The sequence below is a fragment of the Pieris napi genome, chromosome 15 (genome assembly GCF_905475465.1).
Source record: "Pieris napi chromosome 15, ilPieNapi1.2, whole genome shotgun sequence".
NCBI lineage: Eukaryota > Metazoa > Arthropoda > Insecta > Lepidoptera > Pieridae > Pieris > Pieris napi.
In genome coordinates, this window is record NC_062248.1 from 11,441,490 (window position 1) to 11,463,666 (window position 22,177).

Genomic DNA, 22,177 nt, shown 5'->3' on the forward strand with positions numbered 1-22,177 from the left:
GCCCCTGCGAGGTCAGCGCAGGCGCCCCAGAGGTAGGAGAGGTCGGGGGGGGTTGCAACCCCCCGCCCCCCCGCGCGCGGAGTTTTCTGCGCAAGCCGAGGCTGGCCCCAGTAGGGCCGCCGCCGACTCCGCTCCAGCCGATGGAGCCACCAGAGCCGCCGGACAGCGAGCCGCACGCCCCCACAGTGGGGGCCCATTGGGGGGCCTGACGCCTTCCATTGAGGCGGCGATCGTTGAAGCGGTTGACAGGGCGGTCAACGAATTGATGGGCGCCCTATACCCGCCCCCGTCCGATCATCGTGCAGGACGCCGAGGGCGCAGTAGAGGCGTAAGAAAACAAAGAAGATGAACTTACGCCTCCTGCACTGGAACGCCGCAGGCCTTCGGGGAAAAGGCCACCACCTGCGTCACATCTTGCGTACCCAAGACGTGGATGTGGCGCTCATCTCCGAAACACACTTGCGCTCCACCGACCGCCTGAGTGCTGCGGGCTACTTCGTCTACCGCGAAGAGCACCAGGCGATCACCGGGGCGCCCATACGTGGCCTGGCGGTACTGATTAGAAGGAGGATTCCTCATCGTGCCATCCAGGCCACAAATCACACTGGCATCCTGACGCTAGGGGTAGAGCTGGAACTGGGTGGCCAGCCCACAGAAGTGTTGGCCATCTACGCTCCCCCTGGCTCTAACTTCATCCCGGCCGAATTGGAGGCCACGCTCAAACAGAGGCCAACAATCCTCGCGGGCGACTGGAATGCCAAGCACATCAGCTGGCACTCGCACTCCAACAGCCCGCGGGGGATTCGACTTCTACAATACGCCGAGACCCGAGGTTACACCGTGTGCGGGCCAGGAGACGCGACACACTACCCAAGGATAGACACCCACAGGCCGGACATCATAGACTTGGTGGTACACAACCGGCCTGGCCTCCACCTGGCGCAGGAGGTACTGATGGACGAATTCCAGTCGGACCACCAGCCAGTGCTGTGCATCGTCGCGGGGGCACCATCCCCGCCTGCGCGCACCTGCAGGGTCACCGACTGGAACGCCTTCGAGTCCATCATTGGAGACACCCCTGCACCCGGCCCACCGGACATGACACCAGGCGCCGTTGACGACATGGCGGAGTCCATGACGCGGCAACTCCAGGCGGCTCTGGCGGAAGCTACCACGACGCGTCCGCCGGAGGTCATACGCCCAGACCTCGCTCCCCACGTGCAAAGACTGATAAAACAGAAGCGCGCACTCAGGAGGCAGTGGCAGCGCAATCGCTGCCCAGTGCTGAAGACGCAGCTGAACCGCCTCGCCGAGCGTGTCAAGGCCGAACTGGCGACACACGCGCGGCGCACGTGGGAGCACTCTCTGGGAGAGGCCACTACAGAGCCTACTCGCCTCTTCCAATTATGCCGCCGTCTCTACCGGACTCCAGAGCCGAAGCGTCCACTGTATGACAGCAACGGCGTCATCACCTACAATGACACCGATCGGGCCGAAATCTTCGCCGAACACCTCCAGCGCCAATTCTCGCCGAACACCGCGACATCCCCTGCGCGTGTGGCTGAGGTAGAGAGCGCTGTCGAGGCCCGGTTGTCGAGCCCGATCCCACCTGACGAAGCCGGGATCTTCTTCTCGCCATCGCAAGTGCGGAAGACGATCCGAAGACTGCCGCTGAAGAAGGCCCCAGGACCGGATGGCATCACCCACCAGGCGCTGCGCCATCTACCGATGAGGTGGATTGTCGCGCTGGCGCGCCTTTTCACGGGAATCCTCCGGACCCTCCACTTCCCGAAGACCTGGAAAGAGGGCAAGGTGATCCTAATACCGAAGCCCGGGAAGGACTCTACCCGACCTGAGAGCTACCGGCCCATCACTCTGCTCTCGACGCAGTCAAAGCTGTTCGAGAGGCTGCTGCTGCAGAGGATCCAACTTTACCTGCAGCCAAGGCCCGAACAGTTTGGCTTCCGCGGCGAGCACAGCACGACGTTGCAGCTGACGAAGGTGCTCTTCACTGCAGCCACGGCCCTGAACAAGAAGAACGCGGCCGCAGCCGTCATGCTGGACATGGAAAAGGCCTTCGACCGTGTCTGGCACGATGGCCTCGTGTTGAAGCTCGCCGAGTCTCCACTGCCCCGCCGCATAGTCGCCGTGCTCCGCGCCTTTCTCACTGATCGCACGTTTTTCGTAGCGACGGGAGAGGCTGCGTCGAGACCGCGACCTATCACGGCGGGTGTACCACAAGGCAGCGTGCTGTCTCCAATCTTGTATGCCACGTATACTGACGACGTCCCGTGCCCAGAAGGGTGCACCTTGGCCCTCTACGCAGACGATACGGCGTACGTGGCCACATCCCTAAACATAAAGCACGCTGCGGTTAAGCTCCAACGCGCTCTGGACCTCCTGCCAGAGTGGCTAGAAAAGTGGAGATTAGCCGCCAACCCTAACAAGACACAGGCGATTGCCTTTGGCCAGAGTAAGTTGCCGCCGCCCCTGAGATTCCTGGATCAGGACGTGCCGTGGAAGACGCCGGTCACATATTTAGGGGTCACCATAGACCGGCGACTCACAATGCGGCACCATGTCAACAGGGCAGTAGGGAGAGCCAAGGGTGCGACGTACGCGCTCTACCCCCTACTCTACGGCAACTTACCCCTCCGAATCAAGCTCGCGCTCTACAAACTGTACGTGCGCCCACACCTAACGTACGCGGCACCGGCGTGGTACTCCTACACAAAGGAGACCCACCGCCAGAGACTGCGCGCCGTACAAAACATCAACCTACGACGCGCAGTGGGGGCCCCCCGCTACGTTAGGAACACCACCATAGCGCGGGACTTGAGGATGGAGTCAATCGACGAGTTCGTCGCACGGCTCGCCAAGGGGATGTTTGATCGAGCGGACGCCTCTCAACATCCCCACCTCAAGGACATCGCGCCGTGGCACTCCAGGCCACCAGACAAATACAGGTATCCGCGTGAGCTATTCTCCGCGGATACCTCAACCACCGGACGTGACACCAGGGCAGCAACCGCGGCTACGACCGCTGGTCGCCTCGCTGGGCCTCCCCCGGGGCCACCGGGGGTCTCACCCGGCGGAGCTTGACCGCGAGCCGCGTAGCTGCCCGATACCAACCATTGAGACACCAGGGCCAAGTCGAGAATACTCCTTGGCCCCAAACCACCGGATTGACACCCCGGAATAGACCCCATCGGCTGCGCGCAGCGAGTTGAGGCCAACGTCTCCTTGCGCGCTGCAGCCCCCACCAAGAGGAGAAACCTCGACCCCGTACCGCCCTGTATTAGCAGGGCGCGAGAAGTCACACCACCCGAAGGGGGCATAGCCCCGAACGGGCTTAAACACACCCCTCTAGAGGGAGTGTGTAACAAAAGCAAAGAACGCAGGCAGTCTCGGCTCTGGCGTGGCTTGGTGCACTAGTTGTATCTTGCGAGCTTATCCCTGACTCAAATTACTCTAATTACTCTGTGTAAATTAGGAGTGATTAAAATAGAATTATTACTTGAAAATTAAGTGGCATTTTATTTATTAAAATGTCCTACCCAAATCCTACATATACATATCACATTGCCAGAAGGCTCGCAAGTGCGATGCCGGCCTTTCAAGAATTGGTAAACTCTTTTCTTGAAGGACCCTAAGTCGAATTGGTTCGGAAATACTTCATTGGGCAGCTGGTTTCACATAGCGGTGGTGCGCGGCCAACACTGCTTTAGAAAATCTTTTCCCTTAACAAGGGTTATAAGTCCGTTGAGTAATAACTTTAAGTTATATGTAAACAATTATGTTAAATTTATAGCCCACTGGATACGTTTTCAAATCATTTGAAATTGTCAAGTGAATCCGCCCAATTATTCTTTGTAATATCAAAAGTGGCCTCGAGGCCAGTATGCCAGGTTATAATAATTGATATAACATCTCCAATCATTCGTTATAGTTGTTTTCCTAAAGCGAAGCCTGACAGGCCCAAGGTAGGATTAACTTCAAGATTATTGTTAATCTTATTAAGTTATTTGACCTTTTCGTAAGACATTTTGATGTAGGGCACGAAGTTTCTCTGTTTTCCTGTTGGAAAATTGTTGTATTCGAGTAAGTTTCTTTGAAAATTCTTTCGAATTATTGTAATATATTATGACAAAACTGCGGTCACAGAGGACGTAATGACAAGGATACGAAAGTGAATGCTTAAGTGGTCTGCCCATGTTGAACGAATGAATGAGAACCGTGGATGGTGGGATCGGGTTGGGTAGGCGGGGTCGACCAAATCCTGAAGGTAGGTACCAGAGACTAGTAAGAAGTACCCATAACCGACGGGCATGTTTGGTGAATGTTATGAGTAGATGAAGCGAGAGAGGTATGTCAAGACCGTAGGATGGCCTCTTTCTACCCCTTCGAGAAAGGCGTGATATTATTTAATTAAATAAATAAACTAAATCACTGTTAACAGTAAGTGAATGCACCTCTCAGTATTAGATATGTGTATCTAAATATATGTTTAAAGTGACTGTTCATTTAGAATACGATTCAGAAACGTAATAGCACTAAGTTACCCGTACGTAAAAATTTACATGGATTTTGGAGCTTATGTGTGCTTAGTAGCAATTATATCAGTAGTAACATAGCATGTTTCTATTGAATATTTTGAATGCCTAAAAATAATAGATTTTGAGTATTCTTATTTTATGTTCTGAATGATTATGAATAGGTTATTAGGCGTGACATTTCGCGCAGTGGGTATACCATCTCATGCGATTGTATTTCAATAAGGGTCCAGGTACTTGTATTGATGGAAGCGAGGGGATAGTACGTGTTTTTTATTTCAATTATTTTAGAGTGCAATTAGAATGATTTAAGTGACGCTCTGGGCTGTTCATTGTTTTTGTTGACAAAAGCGTTCATACTGTTTTGATATCACATTGAAAGGGCTATATGTATTTATAATATACGTTCATTTCAAAGGCTAGGCAAAGGTATCATTATTATATATATATATATACAAAATTTGTATATGTAATTCAATAATAAACATAAAAAAAGTCATATACATTTATTCATTTAGGTAACACAATGTACACTTATGAACGTCAATAAAGAAATACATATTAAATGCTAAATGCTTCTAATTTTACATTAACTGCCGGTTCTCACATCATGGGCGTAGAACGGACGAGAAGAACTGGTAATAAACTGTAATAATAATAATTATACAATATTAATTTCTTTATTCTATAGCGAAAGCTTTCTTTGGTTTTGTTCTTATCTCTGACGGCACAATGTGCTTTAGATTCTTGGGGCGATAATGTAAAACAACAGACTAAAGATAATTAAAAATGATTGTGATAACACCAACGGACGTAACATGACGTATTAAGTCTCAACGCGTCAGACTTGACCAATCAATTACACGGACCGCGTTGGGTTTTCAATTTCTGATCCTTTGATGGTTAGAGTGGACAAACACTCTTGTCATCAAACATATTGATGCCATACAGTTTATCACTACAGAGAAGAGCATCTGCCGAGCTGCAGTAAAAAGACCGTAAAACACTTGGGAACTATGAAAAATCCATCGGCAATTTAATTAAAACTTAAAACTAGTAAAAGTATTCTCGGTGGGATATAAAATTCTTTCGTTTTCAAAGTTTTACTGCGGCTCGGAATTATGCTTAATTGTTGAAACTTTAATAGTTTCAACTTTTTGAAATCCTAATATTATTGCGTTGTTTTTTAGTCAATTATGAGTCGATTATTATTGGAACGAAGTTCCTTATCGCGCGTTGTCAAAGGGGGCTAGACGGAAAAAATTCTTACGAAAAGTTGTCACGACACTTTTTTGCTATAGTTGTTATATTTTACATTTTCGATTTAGCTATCGCCAACGTCCATACGTTGAATACACCGGTTCTCGTCCGATCACCGAAGTTAAGCAACGTCGGGCGAGGTCAGTACTTGGATGGGTGACCGCCTGGGAACACCTCGTGATGTTGGCTTTTTTTTCGTCGTAAGATTGGTGTCGAGAAAATCTATCATACTGTTATGATACCAATTAACATATAAATTAATCGAAAGGAATTTCGTTCCATCCGGGTGTCCCTTGACACCTCTGAAGTTTGCTAATATTATTTTTGAATAAGGCAGTAAAGTGTAAATAAATAACCATAAATCATATGCTAACACAATAATATTTAACAAGACGCAGAAATGATATAAATATTGATTTTTTTTTCAATTTTCTATCAACGACAATGGAAAATAATAATCTAAATTAAATATGCATGAGGCATCCAAATTCCGTCTGTCACCCTCGACTGTATTAGAAGTTTGCATAAAGTCGATAAGGTATGAATAAACGTGCTACTGTGCGACTGTAAAGCTACGTTACAAATGGGACTAAATTTGTTTTTATTTTCTATGTATCAAATTTTCAATTGTTAATATTATGTTCGATAACTGTTTACTTTACCTCACAATTGAATGCATCAATCCTGGTACATTGCAAATGGGTCTAAGACAAGTGAACACAGTTGTGGATATTCTTGTTATTTATTCATTTACACTTCGTTGCATTATAATATAAAAATTTAATATAATTAAATGTAAAGAAGGGCAACTGGCGGCCTTATCGCTTTCGAGCGATCTCTTCCAGGCAACCACCGTGAAAAGAAAAAAAAAATTAAATTAGATAAGGTAGGCAAGAAGTGCAAAAATACATATTACATATAGTTATTAAGAAAGAAAAAAAAACTAAACTAATAAAGCATAGGTACATGAAAAACAAAAAGTAAAAAGTGCACATGAATCATGATAATTTCATTAAAGATCAGTCTCACGTCAGTTAATAGTTAGTACGAAAGTTAGGGATACGATGTGGACAGGTAATGTTTGTACAGAAGAAATTTAAAGGAAGATAGAGAAGGAGCTAAGCGAATAGGGACGGGAAGTGCATTTCATAGCCTAACTGCAGAGACCTTAAAGGACTCGCCAAGAAAGGAGGAGTAATGAAATGGGATCTCAAGGATATAGTTTTCGGAAGGGCGTAAGCTATAGCTATGGGCTCCCAAAAAAATGAAATCATTTTTGAGATAGGAAGGAGTTTTAGGGTTGAACAGGATGGAATATAAGAGATGGATTCCTAACCTACAAAGAAATAATATTATTATTATTTCTTTGTAGGCTAGAAATATTGTACGAGTATATTGTTTGAAATATTACGTTGTTTATTCACACACAGTTCGGTAATTGCATCGGTTTTTAATTTCATACATTCCATTTAATATAAACCACACTTGTATATTTAGTTTATTTTTAATTGAACATCTGTAACACCCAATAATTAATGCAATCCGCAATTATAGCCTTTATTTATCCTTTTCAACATTTTAATTATACGGTGTGTATACTGTATTCGACGGCTAACAATCGTGAATGCATCATCATTACCTCTTAATGGTAACGAGCCCTTAAAGAACATTCAGTAGTGCTTCAGGTTATATCCAATATTTTAATCGAATAAATAATAGTTCCTATTAATTGTCTAGCGTGGAATATGCTTAAAACGAGTATTAATAATATCCATATCGCAAGATCAGCCACACGTACATACCGTCACTTTCACACCATCACACAACGGGTGTGTTGTATCTCTTAGTTATATACAGTCAAAACTGAGTAAGTGACAACTGGGTAAGGAAGAAAACTATATTAATGATAGTATTTACCGGGTCCTGTCAAACATGAAACCTGTATAATTGACAGTCATTTTTCACGCGTGAACCTCTATAAGAGAGATTGAAACTTGCCCATACCTCTATAAAAAGTTAAACGCATTTAACTTTTGCTATTAATGATTCATTTTTAAATTTCGATGGACTCTTATTTAATTCAAACCAAATGTGCGTCTGTTATTGTTTTCTATAGAGTAATAGACCTCTATTTCAAATTCAAAATTATTTATTAATTTAGGTGATACAATGTACACTTATGAACGTCAATAAAGAAATACATATTTGTACATTTACTGCCAGTTTTCGTCGAACGGAAGAACGGACGAGAAGAACTGGCAATAAACTCAGCGCGACTCTTTTTAATCGCTAAGTTTTTTTTACAAACTGTTTGTATGAATCTGCAACCATTACACCATGTTCCACATGAAATCTTAAGTAATCAATGCCAGAGGGCTCGCGAATGCGTTGCCGGCCTTTTAAGAATTGGTACGCTCTTTTCTTGAAGGATCCTAAGTAGAATTGGTTCGGAAATAAATTATTATTAATGTATTTTAACGCTGTAGATAATTAAGAAGCTCCAAAATAATAATGGTATAATTAAATTAAAGCGCTATTTATCTGAAATGAAAGTATATAAATTTCTTTGATGTCTTTGATGAAATATTCTCGTAATAATTACCAATAAGCTCTTAGCCTATAACATTTCGTAGAGATGAAAACTTAATGTTTAGTGATAGCGCCGCCCATGGACACTCTCAATGCCAGAGGGCTCGCGAGTGCGTTGCCGGCCTTTTAATTGGTACGCTCTTTTCTTGAAGGACCCTTAGTCGAATTGGTTTGGAAATATTACAGAGGGCAGCTGGTTCCACATAGTGGTGGTGCGGGGCAAAAACTGCCTTGATAAACGCTCAGTTGTGGAACGGTGGATTTGGAATATACCCGTATTAGTCGCAAAGTCGCAAGTCTGCACAAACGGCATCCCCTATCTTGAACTTGTCCTCAGCTGCATTGTGCAACTTTAAGGAATTTTCCCCACCGAGGGAAGAAACGACGTCTCATTATCGTAACTTATCATTACCCGTCTTCCCCTAATACGTTTAATGTGTTTCATAAAACAGTGACGACATAATTATTTACTAAGTACTTGGTTAATCTTGCTACGTACATTAAATTAGCGTTATTACATTGTTAACTTAATCGATCTTTTTAACTGACTTTAAAAGGGAGCTTCCAAGTGTGTGCGTATAATTCATAAATGTATATTAGTCCCCCAACTTTCTCAGAAAGTTATATCTAGGATCTAAGTTTCATCAAATTGGTTTAGTAGTTGTGGTTATCATCGCATTTCTGAAGAGAAATGATATAAGTACTTGGATAAATATTAAAAATTAATCGTTATTATTTTCCGTTGACGTACCTACTTTAAATAGTCCGTTTAAATTATTTGCATTTTCACGGTAATAAAGTAACTATCTTTTCAGCTTTCATCTGTTTAAGGTAGCCTTCAAGTATTACGTAACGCAAATTTTGGAGATTGAATCCCCCCCCCCCCAAGTAACTCGTCGTAACGTTTTTCAGTAGGTACCCAAGTACAGTACTGTACCCAAGTATAGTAAAACGTTTCGTGACCACCTAGTGACTTTAGTTACTATTATGTGGTGTAAGTCGTAAAAAATATTAACAATAACGCGTAATTTTATCCCCGCCCCGCATCGTAACATTTTAAACCCCCCCTCCGAAAATACGTTACGTATTACTTGAACGCTGAATAATTCGAACAATGTAAATGAAAACAGTTACACACACAGACAATTCAATCATCTTAAATAGCTCAAACAAAAATGTTCGGCAACAAGTCTTCAGTAGCGAAAAACAACATAAATGTTTCAGATGTCTAAAGAAACTAGAACAGTCTATACTCCGAAAGAGACAAACAATAGATTTGCCCCGCACTGAATGTCGCAAAGATCTCTGGCCCCGCAATTCGGATAAACCCAGCCTCATTACCATCCACTGCTTATCTTAACGTTTTCTAAACTGTTATGAACGTGTAAACACTTTGGGACCAAGAAAATGCCGGGAAAAAATTATTAGGGTCTGTAATTGGTCGTGAATATTTTCAGCAAACATTGTAAGGATTTTACAAGGAGTTTATTGGTTATTTAAACTAATGACGGTGTATTTAGGATACCCTGTTCACTGTTCTTATTCGTGTTATATAATCTTTATTGTCTCCGTCTCGATCTTACGCCAAACAAACTCTGCAGCTTAGGGATATGTTAAAACATATTCTGCTTTATATATTATAAGAAAGTCGTGTTAGTTACACCACTTATAACTCAAGAACGCCAGAACAGATTTGGCTGAAAATTGGCAGGGAGGTAGCTTAGAGCCAGGAGACGGACATAAGATATGTTTTTTTTTACTTTTTTTTTTATCAACAAATCACAAGGCCAATCCTTAAAAGTTTAAATCTAGAATATTCATGTTTTTCCCATGGTCAATTATACGTGGCATGTTCACGGGTCGGAAGACCATCTGCGTTGTTTGTTTTTGCGCCTGATAATAAAACAAAAAATGTCGTGTATCACAAGGTACTTAAGTAAGAGAAACCTATGTACTAAAATACAGAAATAATAATGAATAATTACTGTAGGTATTAATTTTTTTTTGTATTTTTTCCAATAAAAAAAAAACAATCTGCTTATTTATTGCCATTAAGGCGGAACAAAGTTCGCCGGGTCAGCTAGTGTTACATAAGTGAAGAATCTCTATTTAATTCCCTGAGAATAGACTAGGCGCCACTGCCGATTTACCAGCAGGCTGAGTAGGCTGGAGCCTAGGGTGGCAGATTTGGAAACCGGAAGTGTTCATTCGGTGTAGAAAACTTCAATATTATAGAGTAAACAGCTATTTCGCGCTCCCCAACCGGTAATCGACATCTGCGCCCTCAGCTTACACTTTAAGAGTGATAAGAACGAAATTGCAGAAAATGCATTTCCCTTTTCCACCTTCCCCTATCAACTTATACATGTCAGTCCTACTACTGGTTGGAGGCTGCGTCGGCTGGCCTGGCGAGGCTGGGTCGTTTGTGTATAATTATGTGCACAAAAATCTGATACAAAAATTATGTAAATCCGCCACTGCTAGGCGCGTATCTTTCAACTGAGGTCTCGCGTACTAATAAAAATAAATTAGTGGTGCTACAACCTCTTAAGGTCTTGGCCTCAGATTTCTGAATCTGTTTCATGATCATTTTTAAATCTAAAAGACAAGTAGGTAGGTGATAAGCCTCCAGTGCCTGACACACGCGGGCGACTTTTTGGGTCTAAGACATCTTGAAGAAATTAGAAAGTCCATTGGTGCACAGCCGGGGATCGAACCTACGACCTCAGGTATGAGAGTCGCACGCTGAGGCCACTAAGCCAACACTGGTCTCACGTACTACTGCTACTAATAAATTAAAGTTTATTGATTTGTTGATACAGTAAAGGTTAACATTGTGAGGAAATCAGGGTATAAGACCCAAAATCCTTGTCTACAAAGATATTCGGTCAAGGAACAAAAAGGGAATTGCTCCTGGTTTTCAGGATTCCCCATAAAATTTAAACATGTAACATGAAATTAGTTTAAGATCAAACCTATACCTATAGAACGTAGGTCTTTAAAAATTACTTTGAGGTTCCGAAGTTGAGGAGTTGTTCCTTGAAAGATAATTCCAAAGTGGTAAAATCCCCTCTGAAATAAGATGGTAAATAATTCAAAAAATTTACTTGCACGAGATATATAGCTAGTGGTTTTAGCGATGTAAACGTTTAAGAATTGGCACGCTCTTGAAGGACCCTAAGTCGAATTGGTTCTTAAATTCTTCAGTGGGCAGCTGGTTCCACATAGTGGTAGTGCGCGGTAGAAACTGCCTTAAAAACGCTCAGTTGTGGAACCGTAGAATATTCAAAAATATAACATTGTGTATGTTTAATACTATTGAAACCTTTATTAGCGAGTCCGATTAGCACTTAGCCAATTTTTCAGGGAACTCAGTTTTCTGTTTAAATAATAAAAAGATATATTTTTATTCTAAGAAGGGAAACCCATCGATCTTAGTTATGAATAAAACATTCAGAACTTAGTTATTATTCTTACGTTGAAGATTTAAATCGCAATTTTTACATAAACCAAAAGTTAAGTCAACACGTTAAATACATATTTTTAGTGTTACTTTATAGTAAAGCTTTAAAATAAAAGCCAGTTAAAATAAATATTGCATTATTTCGTTTCAAAACGTACCAAGTGTGAAGTTTCGTACGAAATAAACGGGATTTCCAAGTTAAAAATAAACCCAAGTCCGTTGTTAAGGGATTTGTCCTTACATAATGGGTGTCTCAATGTATCGTAACACATCTTAAGGGATTACATTCCAGGAATACGAGAATTCCTTCGAAGAATTCGTTTCATGCCGAATCGAGTTTACGATCTTTAAATGGCTTATTCTATTACCATATTTACGTACCTTTTACTTTTGAGATGCCTATAAAGTTTAGTAATTGACGGACTACCGACTACAAACTAAAAATTCGATACTTCATCTGTTTTTATTTATCAATTTACTGATAACACGAAGTCAATTGATAAAATTTGACCTTGAAACCAAACCTATACATATTTTTAGCACAGCATGCCCTTATTATAATGTATCTCTTTTCGTTGTAGCGTAAACACAACTTGACGGAAAGAGACAATAGGTGTAGGGTAATTTGAGTGATTTAGTGTTGGTCTCTATAAAGTTACTAATTACATTCAAATCGTTATTTAGTTTCAATAGAACGTACAAACTAGTCTGTGTTACAGCTGTGTCAAATTATTTTGACAATTAACTGCTAGACTACAAAATCTATTACGTTGTTAAACGCTTAGAAGTAATATATATATACATATAGGTAACCATGTACACTTATGAACGTCAACAGAAAAGATGTCAAATTGATTCTAAATTTATATTTAATACCAGTTCGCAAGTCAAGGGCGTAGAGCGGGCAAGAAACTCTCCGCCACTCTTTTTAATCGCCAACTTTTGAGACATACAAATTGTTTGAACTGGAGCAAATCAATCCGAGGATGAGGATCATTTAAATAATTGTCAAATGTATAAAAAGCTTTATTGACGTAACGTTAAACAAGAGTTTTGGATTTATTCAGTGACAATTCTCTAACTTCGCTTAGGAGTTTGTTGTAAAAACGAATACAACTTACATATAAGGAGTGGTTTATCTTCTTGTCGGTCAACAAACAACAATATAGCAGTTATGTTTTATTCAGTTCATACACAAATAGCGGTACCATAATCGTTGTGACATTTAGAACAATACTAAGCTCCTAATATGACAGTCCTCGTAATAAATGCTTCCTGAATGTACCTAGATTCTAGATTGCTTATTCGATATATGGTTAGCTTACGTGATTAGTTTAAATTGCGCCGGCGCTCATATTGTTAACTTCTATCAAAGTATTTTTTTAATGATTGTATTTCTAAAATTTTCTTAACATACATAATAATAATTAAAAAAATATAAATAGAAAATTAAAACAAATTTCAAATGTTTGGTTCCTGTACCTTTAACGCTGGCAGCATTTCGTCGCTGATTTTTTTTTAATAGAACAGGGGGCAGGACCCTCACCTGATGTTAAGTGATCCCCATGGACACTCTCAAGTGTGTTGCCGGCCTTGTTTGGTACGCTTTTTTCTTGAAGGACCTTAAGTTGAATTGGTTCGAATATACTTCAGTGGGCAGTTGGTTCCATATAATGGTGGTGCGCGGTAAAAAATACCTTAAAAAACGCTCAGTTGTGGAACGACGGACGTCGAGGCGATACTTATTCGTTTTTTAAAGAAAATTTTTCCTTAATATGTTCGAATTAGATTAAGATTGCAAAGTGTATTTAAAATACTTTGTAATGCGTAATAAAAGCTAGTTCGTGCCACATATGGCTATTGCTGGTGGCTAGGCTGCGGCCAAGGCTACGTATTGGGCTGGTGGCGCCGTTGGGTCCTAGTGGGTTTGTACAGTAGCGCGTCCTACAGAACCCTTCACCACAAGGCAGACTCGCCGCGGCCGCGAAAACACATTTCCCCACGAATAAAAAATATTTTTGCCTGGTAATTGCTAAATAATTAAATATCTAAATTATTAAAATTTCTCAACTTGGGAAGTCCATCATTATTAAGTCTCTGCTTAATCAAATACCTGCTACTTTGGATGACGAAGATGGACAAAACAAGAGAAACGCATGCTTTTGGACATGTCCTTGATTATTAAAAAACACTGTAGGTATGTATTATTGCAAATTTTATACTAAATAATGTTTTTTTGTTTTACAGGTAATGCATTTCTTCCAACTTAAGAATCGTCTATAGTTCTTGGTAAGCATAATTGGATATTTAAATATATTTTAATGATATTTCAAAGCTCTTCTACGCCTTTACGGAGTAAACATAATTTTAAGGAGACGAAAGTGAATAGAGTTGAATAAGACGGATGTTTCACGTTAATGTATCTAAAAAATCTCATCTTAAGACATTTTCTATTATTAAGAACATCAATGAATGAGGAAAAACGTTTGTGTTTTATGGATTACATTCATAGCTTTGATATCTCAATTTTAAAACATTCGGATTTAAGGTTGTCTTAGTAAATATATAAACTCAAGAAAATTAGTCCCACAACATTTTTTTATTAAGACTTAATCTTAATTCTTAGAATATAAACAAAGTTGGGATATACAAACACTTATAACTCGAGAACGGCTGGACCGATTTTTATCGATTTTGATTTGTTTGGGAAATTTTTGAAAAAAAATTTGGGAAATTGACGAAAAAAATCCAATACAAAGTGTTCATGGGTGCAACTGACAAACATTTAATATTCATCCAGTCAAAAGGGTAAACTCTCCACATAAGTTAAAGAAAGTATTTAAATAAAGGTTTCAAATCTCCACAATATTCTGATTCTGATTTTTTTTTTTTTTATAACGGGGGGCAAACGGGCTCACCTGATGTTAAGTGATACCGCCGCCCATGGACACTCTCAATGCCAGAGGGCTCGCGAGTGCGTTGCCGGCCTTTTAAGAATTGGTACGCTCTTTTCTTGAAGGACCCTAAGTCGAATTGGTTCGGAAATACTTCAGTGGGCAGCTGGTTCCACATAGTGGTGGTGCGCGGCAAAAACTGCCTTGAAAAACGCTCAGTTGTGGAACGGCGGACGTCGAGGTGATACGGGTGATAATGGCGTATTTTAGATTTACGTAGAATCATTAATGACAAAGGATTGACATATTGTTGTCAAGTTAATGCTTGCGTCAAAAGCTTATTTCTTTTGTATTAGTTTCTAAAGCAATGAACTTAATATTTAATTTGTATTCATTGTATTACATTTAGGCGTATGAAGTTCGCCGGGTAGTTGTAATTTTTTTTTCATTTATTTATTTTACAGAATAGTATGATCAAATCATGATTTTCTTGCATTAGGAATGCATGTGGTTTGTGTATATGTAACCATAGCAGTCTTGTTTAGGATAGCAACAAATACATATAAAAGTAGTTTTTCCATTTATTTTTATGTTAGTTAACGTTAGGCTTAAAAAAATCTAATAATTTACTGGGTAGTCCGTTTATTAGCCGCGGTTGCAAGAGCCTCAGCATTCTTACAATATAGACGTTGTTTGCTCTCGATGTACAGAGCTGAATTTGCGTTACAGCTCGGTTCTTTTTTCGGTGTCATACTTGACTCGTTTTTATCTGTTTTTATACATTTTGCAGTTTAAAATACAAGTACACATTTAAAATACTATACAAAATATAAACTCCAATGTTTTAAAAGTAAAATGATTTTCCAAACACTCTAAAGCACCTTGAAACAGAAAATGAGCCTACAAAAGCTTAGGAGCTTATCGGAGTCACAACCTTGACTGGAGCTTAAGACAAACTTTCACACCCCATCAACCTTTTTGGTTAACACTTAGTACCTTCATGTTTTCCCTACAATATTTGAGCATGTTTTCATATAATGCGAATTCATCGAAGCTTTGAAATCTATTTTCGTAAAATGTATATATAGTTAACTAGATTTTAAAACCGTCCTATAATTGCAAAACATCTAATCACAATTTAATAAAATAAAAAATAAATCAATGGCGCTACTGTGCCTGACGCACGCCGTCGACTTTTTGGGTCTAAGGCAAGTCGGTTTCCTCACGATGTTTTCCTTTACCGGTCGAGCGAATGTTTAATGCGCACATAGAAAGAAAGTCCATTGGTGCACAGCCGAAGATCGAACCTACGACCTCAAGGATGCGAGTCGCATGCTGAAGCCACTAGGCCAACACTGCTCTACACTTAAGGGAAGGAAAATGGGCCACTATTATTAATCTTTAGAATTAAATGTTTAATGGCTCTATGACTGCTGCAAATCAGTGTCCATTTTTGACATTGATGAGTGAACTTAGCGCTAAATCACGTTTCTGAGTCATTCTTAAAAATGTTTATATATATTTGGAGTTTACCCTTAGACCGCCTCCTTGGCCCGGTCCCGGTCCTACATAATTTCTATAGTTGAATATTAGCATCGCTATAGCTATTAGGTTTTTTAGGTTAGTATTTATATCAATTCTTAAAAGGCCGGCAACGTACACGCGAGTCCTCTGGTCCTGAGTGTTATGTTAAACAATTATTGTTGCAATGAGGTCCTAGTCTTTTATGTAACACAAAACACCAACCGCTTCATAATATTAATAATTTATGTTTTTCTCTATTTGGAGACTGGGACTTTATGTTGCTACTCATCTAGAAACTAATGAATGAACGATGGAACTAATCAGGCAGGAAGCAGCTACGTGATGTAACAATAGTATTGTATTCAAAGTGACCCGGTCAGCTCACTTTCATAACCCACACAATGGCTGCATATATCGACAGTCAATCGTATCCGAGTGAGAATTGGATTTAGGATACATCTGGTAATTGAGTAATACAATCTTTCATAACTGTTTAAATATACACATATTATTAATGTAATATCTCGCATATGAAAAACTTAACGTTATTAAATCTAAAAAATCTTTGTTTTTATTATATTTTTGCTTCATAATTTCCTGTTTAATTTATTTTTATTTCAAATATACTTGCATGAGAAATTATATTATTCAGCTTTTAAATATTTGTCATTTGTGTGTGTGAACAACATTTCGGATTATACCATATAAGGCATACTAGACTTATCACCTATTGTAACTATATGATATACTCGTAAACATATCAATCCTCTTGGCATATATTTTTGTGGTGTCAGCGTGCACCAATGGACTTTCTGTATATGTGCACATTTAACAGTCGTACGGAGAAGGTAAAAGGTTTGGTTTTTGTGTAAAAGTGTCTTCCCGAGTAATATGGGACCTAAAAAAGAAAAATTAATTTAAATTTTCTAACAACTTGTATCGTGTATATATTGCAATATATCTCAGAGTTACCAACTCCGTCACCGTACATGAAGTAATATCAAGAATGTATGACTTAGTAACTCTTAAGAAACACGAGAGCTCGTGTATATTGCGAAAGTAACATTAACTGTTAAAACCAGAGTACTTGCTCACTTTGCATAGCTTTTTATGCTACAAGCCCTCAGCCTTTGGAGCAAATGTCAATTACTTAGAGAAAATAATACTTGCTATTTTATAATCCTGTTATCTTTAACTGATTAAAGCTTTTTTTATAATCAGGGAGTTTGAGAAACCTAATATCTAGATGTATAAAGGAGCGTTCAAGTATTACGTCACGCAATTTTTGGAGTATCGTAACGTAACGTTTTCCTGTACCCCAAGTATAGTAAAACATTTCGTGACCACCTTGTGACTCTTTATACCTAAAAGTTACCATTACGTGGTGTAAAGTACTGGAAAGTCGAAAATAATAATAACGCGTAATTCAATCCCCGCCCCGCATCGTAACGTTTTATAAAAGGACCCCCCCCCCCCAAAAATTCGTTACGTAATACTTGAACGCTCCCTAACGCAACGTTTACTTTTATATACTTGTCTCCTAAGTTGTGGCCTGTTTGATGTCATGTCCAGGTCTCGGAATAAATTTTTATATTTGTCTCCTAATTTGAAGCATGTTTGATAGCTAGAAAGCTCTTTATTTCCGACGAAGATAATTGGAACACACTCTATGTTTTCTTGTAGTGTTCATAAATATTTTTATAGTTGCGAATATCCGCCATACCCTATCGTTTCTGCTTCGCGTAACTTGAATGCAATGTTTAATTTTATAGAAGCTGTAAAAAAACTTAATACAAGAAAATTCGGTCATTACAACGATCTAGGGAAAGTATACTTTAAGTAACAGGCTTTGGGTTTATAATCCCTTGGCAGACGAAACCCTCAAGCTATGACAGCTGAAGACCCGTTTCAAGGAAATGTTCAATTTAAAGCTTGATATTAGGGTCTGGCGTACCTACCCCAACTCGATCAGATGACACAACATTTGGTAATGTAGTGTACTGTTAAGGGTTCCGGATTCGATTACCGATTAGATTTCCTTTTAAATTTTGCGGGTATTTTCATATTATTAGCAAATAAAAGATACAAAATTTGTGCTTTTATTGTTTGTACTCTCTCGATTTATATAGGTTCTTTAAAAAATAAAAAATCAGTGGCGCTGCAACCCTTTTATGTCTGGGCCTCAGATTCCAGTATTAATCATGATCATTTGTCAATCTAATAGGCAAATAATAAACCCTGACACACTCCGTCGACTTTTTGGATCTAAGGCAAGGCGGTTCCCTCACGATGTTGTCGTTCATCGTTCGAGCGAATGTTAAATGCGCACATAGAAAGAAAGTCCATTGGTGCACTGTCGGGAATCAAACCTACGACCTCAGGGATGAGAGTCGCACTATGAGAGTCGCACGATGAAGCCACTTGGCCAACAGTTCTATATAGATCTTTAAGATTGACAATAGTAGGACTATTGTCAATCTTGTGACACGAGACTTATTATTATATTTTTTACGAGGCATTCTTTATTAGGTTCTTAAGAAACTTTATTTTAAGTTTGAATGAATTGCCTTAAAAGTTTATTTATGAATAAAATATTAAAATCTATATTTTTTTATCTAAATCGATAATTTATACGATGTTTCATAAACGTTTATTGATCAATAAATTCTATATTATATTGGCAAAAAAAATATTTTCTGTATAATTCACGGGCCTAATAAAGTACTCTTAAGATCATATCCAAGGAATAAGAGGATTATTGCGAATAACTTACTAACAGATAACATATCTATAGAGAAACACAAAAATATAGACCAATAAAAACTTAGTATATTCTCTGTCCTATAAATATTTGTCAAGGACAAAAACAACTTCAGTGTTTTATAAAAAGGTTAGCAGAAAAATACATGCCTCAAATCTATTTATTAACGTGATATTACGTAGTGTTATTAGTAATTCAATTTTCCAATAACACTTCAATTAAGATGTGACTATTTGCGATATTAACCCATATGCATTGTTCAAAGGTGAACCATTGAGGTTTTAGCTGTAAAATAATTAAAAGATTCGTCATTAATAATAAATTAACATTTTAATAAATTTTTGATAAGGGTTTTGGGCGTTATAAATATCGTAATCCCTCGCGGGGAATACGCTGTGTTGCCAGTTACCCTGTATACAAAAAAGGAGTTTCAGATATAATAAGTTAGATTAATAAATAACATGTCACATTAAATGAATCTAAAACTTAAATATGTCAAATAAAATATTGATTTAATTGCACAGGACTTTAACGTTAATTTGCATTTTGGTATTTATCCCACAACAAAAGCTACCAGGTTTTGTGGTATTGGTATTACAAAACTATTTATACACGATAGAATATCGGAGCAGTGTTGGCGTGTTATATATGTTAACGTAAAATTGTAAAAACCGTTAGATTGTAATCTATCTCGCGAGATTATAAACTGTCGAAAGATTGTGAACCTCAGCTTACTGCTCACAATTTAACGTATTATTATTCATATATATATCTAGGTTCACAATCTTTCGACAGTTTATAATCTCGCGAGATAGATTACAATCTAACGGTGTTTACAATTTTACGTTAACATATATAACCAGTAACTTCCAACCCTAAGGTTGAGCGTTCGATCACCGGCTGTGCTCTAAAAGTATTTTATTTGTGAAACACTTGTTTTGACCGTGGAGGAAACGTGTTTGAGGAAATCATTATGTTAAAAAATCGACCATATGTGTTAGGCACAGATGGCTATCCTACTTCTATAAAAAAGAATTATAAACATTGTGGCGGCAACCAATTTTACAATATATACTTAAGCTTAGAAAACCTTACCAATTTTAATTTTATTATTTACATATCCAATTTGTTTAAGTCATGGATCAAATGTGTTAATATAACTTTACACAATCAGACATGAAACTGAACGAATCCATTCTCGAACAGAAAAAACTTGGCACGTTCTTCCTTTAAGCTGCTTGATAACAATGTATTGCGTTTTCGTAAAGCCGTTGGCAAAGGCTGTTTTGTATGCCGTGTTGTTATCAAGACGGTTATTGGCCTAGAGGCAGATTTTTTGCCAACTGAATGAAACAATGATCCTTATTCCGTCCTAATTTAATGACATACTTACTAGCTAGACTTAATATAATATAACAAAAAAATATTATATACACTATATTTTTGTTATTAATAGGTCCCTTATTTAAGTTTGTTAAATAAAGATTAAGACATCAGAGATATTTAATTAAAGGAGATTTATTTAGCTATTCTTTTAATTGTTATATATATAATCTTAAAATTAAACAAATAAAACGCGTGGCACTCGGGGACTGCCGCGGTAAAGCTATTGCATAGCATTTTTTATCCACTTATGCAGTTATAATTATTTATTTGTTTTTGCAGTATTTTTTCAATTCAATTTATATTAATTCAATCTACCAGACTCAGACTAACACGCCTATACAGTCTGTCTCACTCTAACGCGTACGGGGTTCACCGGCCGCGCTTACGCTACGTCACCGATCTCGTCAGAGAGATGTGAATACACAGTATACGTTCTGTCCCACTCTAACCTCTAACGCACCTGCGCTACGTCACCGATCACGCCAGACCGATGTGAGACGCAGTATGCGTTCTGTCTCGCTCTAACACGTATTGGCCGCACCTATATTACGTCATTGTGTGTTAGGTTTTTATTTTCGTTACGGAATTTCTTGATTCGGTCGCTGCGCTAAAATCAATACTACTTAATTTATCAATACTACTTATTTACTTAAAAATCATAATGCTACTTAATTTTTGACAATACATATGTAATTCAATTTCTTTTAAAGGCCGGTAACGCACTTGCGAGCCTGGCAATGTCAGTTTCCATGGTGTCCTCCTCACGGTCATGTGAGCCTCCTGCCCGTTTGAACCCAGTTATATAAAAAAATCACAAGAATTCAAACGAGTAGTTTAAATAGCAAACAACGGACAAAAGACTTAACAAGACAAATAAAGAAGACCAAATAAGTCTATCTGTAGCCCGTCTTCTAGACAGTCAAGTATTCCGAGCGTCGCACATTAAAATTCACCCCGGATGAACGGCAATAAATCGTGTCACCGCCCATCTTAGTTTCCTTGACATCTGCTTACACAGATCCGTTCCTAGGCTAGACTATAGACTATAGAAATGTATCAATGACAACTTGTTATTAGTCCAGCAATTCAGCGTAATGTCCAGATTCTAAAGCACTTAAAGGGTCATTTTCAAGGTCTTATCTACATACCATCCCTGTATGTTGATTGTGTTTTAAACGATTATATGAAATTAAAAGTCTTTACGTATTAAGGTCTGTAAATTGCGACTAAGGCAAAACGGGCAGTAAATGTAAACTTATTAATTTTATGAGATATGACGTAAGTGTACATCAGTAACTTAATATATAAATATATAGACTTTGACAAAGTCTTCGTCGTATTTTATAAGTAACCGATGTTCCTATGTTATGTTCCTTGTCTGTTTTGTGTTTATTGTGTAAATTGTATTTACAAAGCAGTGAAAAGGGAGCAGTGTTGGCCTAATGACTTCAGCGTGTGCCTCTCATCCATGAGACCGTAGGTTCGATCATCGTCTGTGCACCAATGGACTTTCTGCCTATGTGCGCATTTAAGATTCGCTCGAACGGTGAAGTAAAACAACGTGAGGAAACGGCCTTAGACCCAAAAAGTCGACGGCGTGTGTCAGGCGCAGGAAGCTGATCACCGGCATACCTATTAGGCAGATACCGAAATCTGAGGCCAAGACATAAATAGGTTGTAGCGCCACTGATTATTATTAAAATAGAATTGCCATTGGCGAACAAAACTACGCGACGTTAACATGGCG

The 22,177-nt window shown here is 39.2% G+C and overlaps 1 protein-coding gene and 1 non-coding gene across 3 annotated transcripts in view; both read left to right on the forward strand.

The window, feature by feature from the left end:
• Positions 1-22,177, forward strand: part of LOC125056691 — a 205,961-nt gene that overhangs the window by 77,352 nt on the left and 106,432 nt on the right. The gene's annotated exons all lie outside the window — the stretch shown is intronic.
• On the forward strand, positions 5,887-6,002 carry LOC125056993. The gene has a single exon (XR_007118150.1). It is a non-coding gene; the product is annotated as a 5S ribosomal RNA (ribosomal RNA).